Below are 6014 nucleotides of genomic sequence, written 5' to 3'. Positions count from 1 at the left end.
CGTTGGGACTTTAGGTCACAATTTCTTTCATTCAATATTTTGGAAGTGTTGTTACCGAACAAAGGTTTTTCACATAGCCTACGAATTAGAGATCCCCTAAAGCCGGTGTGTCAGGCGAACGCGTGCCTATTGCGGTTCCAAAGTTTGCAGCATGGTACAAATATTTTATTATTATTTATTTATTTATTTATTTTATTGTACCATAGTTTACAGTTAGAGTACCAACTGTATTAGAACGGAACCTCGCTGAAACCTGGGCGTCTCAATAACGTATGGAAACGAATAAATTAAATACAAATACAACAAAAACATCAATACCTAACGATGACGGCAACACTTTCGCAACGCCCATGGTCAACGATTAAAAAAACAGGACTGGAGAAATTCAGCCTACGGTTGACGGGACTTCAGTTCCGAGTGGGGATGGACAAAGGGCACCCAACCTAGAAGTTGTTTAAGACACTCTTGCTGGACAAAGCAGACAACTTGGCTGGGCAAAGCAGACAACTTGGCTGGGCAAAGCAGACAACTTCTTGAGCGGACGGTGACCCTAAGTTTCTGTCAGGGTAGTGCTGATAAACTGGCCTCGCCCTCAGTGGAAATTACTAATCCCTTGAAACCAGGATTGCCGAAACCCCAGAAGGACTGTTCATAGGTCTTCCGAAGTAGGACGCTATTGAAGATGGAACCCCCGCCTCAACTAGCACTGCGACTCGGTTGGCAAAGGAGAAGACTGGTTGTCGCAGATCGATGAACTACCTTAGGAAGTACATGGGCAGGGAACCCTTGTTCATCTCGATGAGAGAATATAAATAAATAGGGATCAATCACAGGAGGTGAGCAAGTTTGAAAGGAAACATCCTCACTTACCCAGGAGAAATCCTGAATGTAATAATCTTTCTTACTCAACCCGATGACCGAAGAGGCAAATCGGAGCCAAAGGCCAAATTAGGAGCGATGATGGCTTGAATCAGAGCTCCGCGAACGACTCACCTATCTTCACCTCAACATCCTCTTAAGGTGCTGAGAGGTTCTGCCACTGCACAAACAGAACGCCCGTCAAATTCTAAGGAGTTAAAGATAAAAGAGATGAATCAACATCAGATAAATTAAGGATGCAGATAGTTGGGAGATCAGACCCTCTGAACTAGGACGTGTGGCCAAACAAACCTTTCTCATCGAAGAACGCGATGAAGAGAGTTAGGTGAAGGCACATCGTAAGATGGTCCTAATTTACATTGGGCGAGTTTACTTGCGGCAATTGTCATTTTGTAGGAGAGAGAGGTGAGGCATATGGTAACCCTTTGCCTCTCAGCACCGTCTCTCACCTAAAAACTGACAATCAATTTCAAAGATAGACTATATTGGTGTACTCTTTGTGCTGTCTTCTCAACAAAATTTCAAAATGTTGGGCTTAAATACAGTTTAAAGTCCCTTCAGCTCGTCTATAGACTCCCTTCAGTTCGTCTAAAGAGAATCTCTCAAGCTTGTCTATAGAGACTCCCTTCAGTTCGTCTATAGAGACTCCTTTCAGCATGTCTATAGCGATTCCCTTCAGTTCTCTTTATTAATTGCTTTCAGCTTCTCTAGGCACCCAATGTTCTTTAGACATTAAAACTTGTATGGAAACTCCCTTCAGTTCGTCTATAGAGACTCCCTCCAACTTATCTATAGAGATTCCCTTCAGTTGTCCATATTAATTGCTTTCCGTTTGTCTGGAAACCCTATCTTCTTTAGACATTAGAACTTCTTTAGGCCTTCAACAAATGTAAGACCTTCCACAGGTCGTCTATAGAGACTCCCTTCCTTTCGTTTATAGAGACTTTCTTCTGTTCGTCTATAGAAACTCAATTCTGCTCGTTTATAAAGACTCCTTTCATCTCGTCTCTAAAGATTTCCTTCAGTTCTTCTATAGATTTATGTGGAGACTATTTCCAGGTCATCTTCAGTTCGCCTACAGAGTCTCCCATCAGTTCGTCTATAGAGACTACGTTCAGTTCGTCTATAAAAACTTCCTTAAGTTCGTCAAAGCAGGATAACTCTTGAGGAAGAACCCCGATTGCAATAATATTTATTACAGACATAACCAGCTTCGATCCACTTCTTTGGGTACCACCCTTACAAAATTTCAAAATGTTTGGTACAATATTGATTTGTGAGATTATGTCCCAAAAGACATAAATAACCCTTGACGGCACCTATTCAAATAACTGTTCAGCACAAAAGCAAACGAATTGATTATCAGATTTAGTCGAAACTTTTTTCAATTTATTCCAAACGTACATCAAGTTCAAAGAAGGTATATAGTGGAAAATATTTTCGTGTACCTTCCTCACAAAAGTTCGACGTTTTTGCTTAAATGCAGTGTAAGGGCTGTTCGAGGATCGTTTGCTGTGTATTATACCCTCCACCATAATATGGAGGGTATAATTAAAATTGTCATTCCGAAATATTCATCGGAGACCCTATAAAGTATATATATTCTTGATCAGGGTGAAATTCTAAGTCGATATAACCAAGTCCGTCCGTCCGTCTGTTGAAATCAAGATACAGTTCGCTATTTTTGAGATAGAGCTTTGTAATTTGGTATAGAAGTTCCTATTACTCCTGGTATGTTTGGTATTGTAAATGGGCTATATCGGTCCACGTTTTGTTATAGCTCCCATAGAACGGTACCACCCGATTTTCGGTATTTTGAAGGTTTTAGCTTCATTACTTAGTCTTCGTTTGGGGTATACAAATTTCCCCCAGAATTATGTTGGTATAGGTCCAGGCCTTCATATAGCCCCCATAGAACAGTACTTCCCTATTTCCATTATTTTGAAGATTGTGGCCGCAATATTCCAACGAAATGGCTGAAAGTTGGTGTTTAGTCTTCATTTGGTATACCAAACATTCCATATGAAATTTGTCGGTATAGGTCCACGCCTTCTTATAGCCCCCATAGAACGGTACCTCCCGATTTCCAGTATTTTGAAGATTGTGGCCCGAATATTTCACCGTAATGGCTGAAAGTTGGTATTTAGTCTTCACTTGGGATATTAAACATTCTATATAAAATGTGTCAGTATAGGTCCACGCTTTCTTACAGCCCCCATAGAACGGTACCTCCCGATTTCAAGTATTTTGAAGGTTGTGGCCCCAATATTTCACCGAAATCGCTGAAAGTTGGTATTTAGTCTCCACTTGGGGTATTAAACATTCCATATAAAATTTGTCGGTAAAGGTCCATGCCTTAATCTAACCCCCATAGGATGGTACCTTCCGATTTCCAGTATTTTGAAGGTTGTGGCCGCAATATTTCACCGAAATGGCTAAAAGTTGGTATTTAGTCTTCGCTTGGGGTATTAAATATTCCATATAAAATTTGTCGGTATAGGTCCATGCCTTAATATAGCCCCCATAAGACGGTACCTTCCGATTTCCAGTATTTTGAAGGTTGTGGCCCCAATATTTCACCGAAATGGCTGAAAGTTGGTATTTAGTCTTCACTTGGGGTATTAAACATTCCATATAAAATTTGTCGGTATAGGTCCAAGCCTTAATATAGCCCCCATAAGACGGTACCTTCCGATTTCCAGTATTTTGAAGGTTGTGGCTCCAATATTTCACCGAAATGGCTGAAAGTTGGTATTTAGTCTTCACTTGGGGCATTAAACATTCCATATAAAATGTGTCAGTATAGGTCCACGCTTTCTTATAGCCCCCATAGAACGGTACCTCCCGATTTTCAGTATTTTGAAGATTGCGGCCCCAATATTTCACCGAAATGGCTGAAAGTTGGTATTTATTCTTCACTTGGGGTATTAAATATTCCATATAAAATTTGTCGGTATAGATCCATGCCTTAATATAGCCCCCATAGGACGGTACCTTCCGATTTCCAGTATTTTGAAGGTTGTGGCCCCAATATTTCACCGAAATAGCTGAAAGTTGGTATTTAGTCTTCACTTGGGGTATTAAGCATTCCATTTAAAATTTGTCGGTATAGGTCCACGCTTTCTTATAGCCCCCATAGGATGGTGCCTCCTGATTTTCAGTATTTTGAGGATTGTGGCCCCAATATTTCACCGAAATGGCTGAAAGTTGGTATTTATTCTTCACTTGGGGTATTAAACATTCCATATAAAATTTGTCGGTATGGACCATGCGTTAATATAGCCCCCATAAAAGGTACCTTCCGATTTTCTGTATTATGAAGGTTATGACTTCAATATTGCTCCGAAATGGCTGAAATTTTGCATTTTGTCTTCGTGAGGGGTACATAACTTTCCCCCGGAAATTTGTCAGTACAGGTTCACGCCCTAATATAGCCCCCCATAGAACGGTACCTCCCTATTTCCAGTATTTTGATGGTTGTGGCCTCCAAATTCCACCGAAATGGCTGAAAGTTGGTATTTATTCTTCACTTGGGGTATTAAACATTCCATATAAAATTTGTCAGTATAAGTCCACCCCTTTTTATAGCCCCCATAGAACGGTACATCCCGATTTCCAGTATTTTAAAGTTTGTGGCCCCAATATTTCACCGAAATGGCTGAAAGTTGGTATTTAGTCTTCACTTGGGGTATTAAACATTCCATTTAAAATTTGTCGGTATAGGTCCACGCTTTCTTATAGCCCCCATAGGATGGTACCTTCCGATTTCTAGTATTTTGAAGGTTGTGGCCGCAATATTTCACCGAAATGGCTGAAAGTTGGTATTTAGTCCCCACTTGGGGTATTAAACATTCCATATAAAATTTGTCGGTATAGGTCCATGCCTTAATATAGCCCCCATAGGACGGTACCTTCCGATTTCCGGTATTATGAAGGTTATGACTCCAATATTGCTCCTAAATGGCTGAAATTTGGCATTTTATCTTCGTGAGGGGTACATAACTTTCCCCCGGAAAGTTGTCAATACAGGTCCACGCCTTAATATAGCCCCCATAGAACGGTACCTCCCGATTTCCGGTATTTTGAAGGTTATGACCACAATAATCCATAGAAATGGCTAAAATTTGGTATTTAGTCTTCGTTGGGGGTGTTCAACTTTCCTCTCTAAATTTGTAGGTATAGATCCTCGCCTTCATATATCCCCCATAGGACAGTACATCCAAATTTTCGGTATTTTGAAGTTTGTGGTCTCAATATTCCATTGAAATGGCTGAAAGTTGGCGTTTAGTCTTAGTTGGTGGTATTAAAGATTCCACCTGAAATTTGTCCGTACAGGTTGACGCCTTCATATAACCCTCATAGAACGGTACCTCCCGAATTTCGGTATTTTGAAGGTTAGAAACATTTTTTACCGAAATATCTGAAATTCGGTATTTAGTCTTCCTTCGGCCCGGCCGAACTTAACGCCGTTCCTACTTGTTTTACCGATATGATGTTTTTCAGGGGCAAGCCCAATTTTCCTGATATATTAGTCCAAATGCTCTTAAAATATCCATGGCGACCAACTAAAGTACCTGATGGACACCTTAGCGCATTGTAATATTTTTTCACACTTAAATAATGTTAGAATATGACCGATAGGTCCACTCCTTCTGGTACCTCCCACACAAAACTTTTTGCAAATGTTTAGTTTAGGGACATGTCTACAACAGGTTGTCACCCCGGCTTAATTTACGACAATATTAATTTTTCAGGGGTAAGTCGAAGATGGACTATATCGGTCTATTTCTTCCGATACCACCACTATAAAAGTTCATACATTTGGGTTTCACAAGAGGTTTAGACCTGCTCGCGTATAAATTTTAAACATTATTTCAGATAGTTCTCGCAGTATTCACTACAACAGTAATTTTTGGGGTTTGCTTCTTTTCATTACGTCACAGGCTGAGGGTATATCTCTTATACTTTTTCTACTTATTTATATTGATTGCCAACCTACTTCTTGTCTTATTCCCAAGATTTATTCCAAGAGTCTACGTGAAGAACTTCTGCAGAAAATGATTTAATTTGATTAATTTGTTTGCTCCAATTCCAACTCAAATGCAATAGAGGAGGATTACCCTAGTAATTTTATG

Source organism: Musca autumnalis, unplaced genomic scaffold, assembly GCF_047663935.1.
Source record: "Musca autumnalis isolate F117 unplaced genomic scaffold, ASM4766393v1 scaffold_5, whole genome shotgun sequence".
Classification (NCBI taxonomy): Eukaryota; Metazoa; Arthropoda; class Insecta; order Diptera; family Muscidae; genus Musca; species Musca autumnalis.
Note: the sequence above shows the minus strand (reverse complement) of the source record.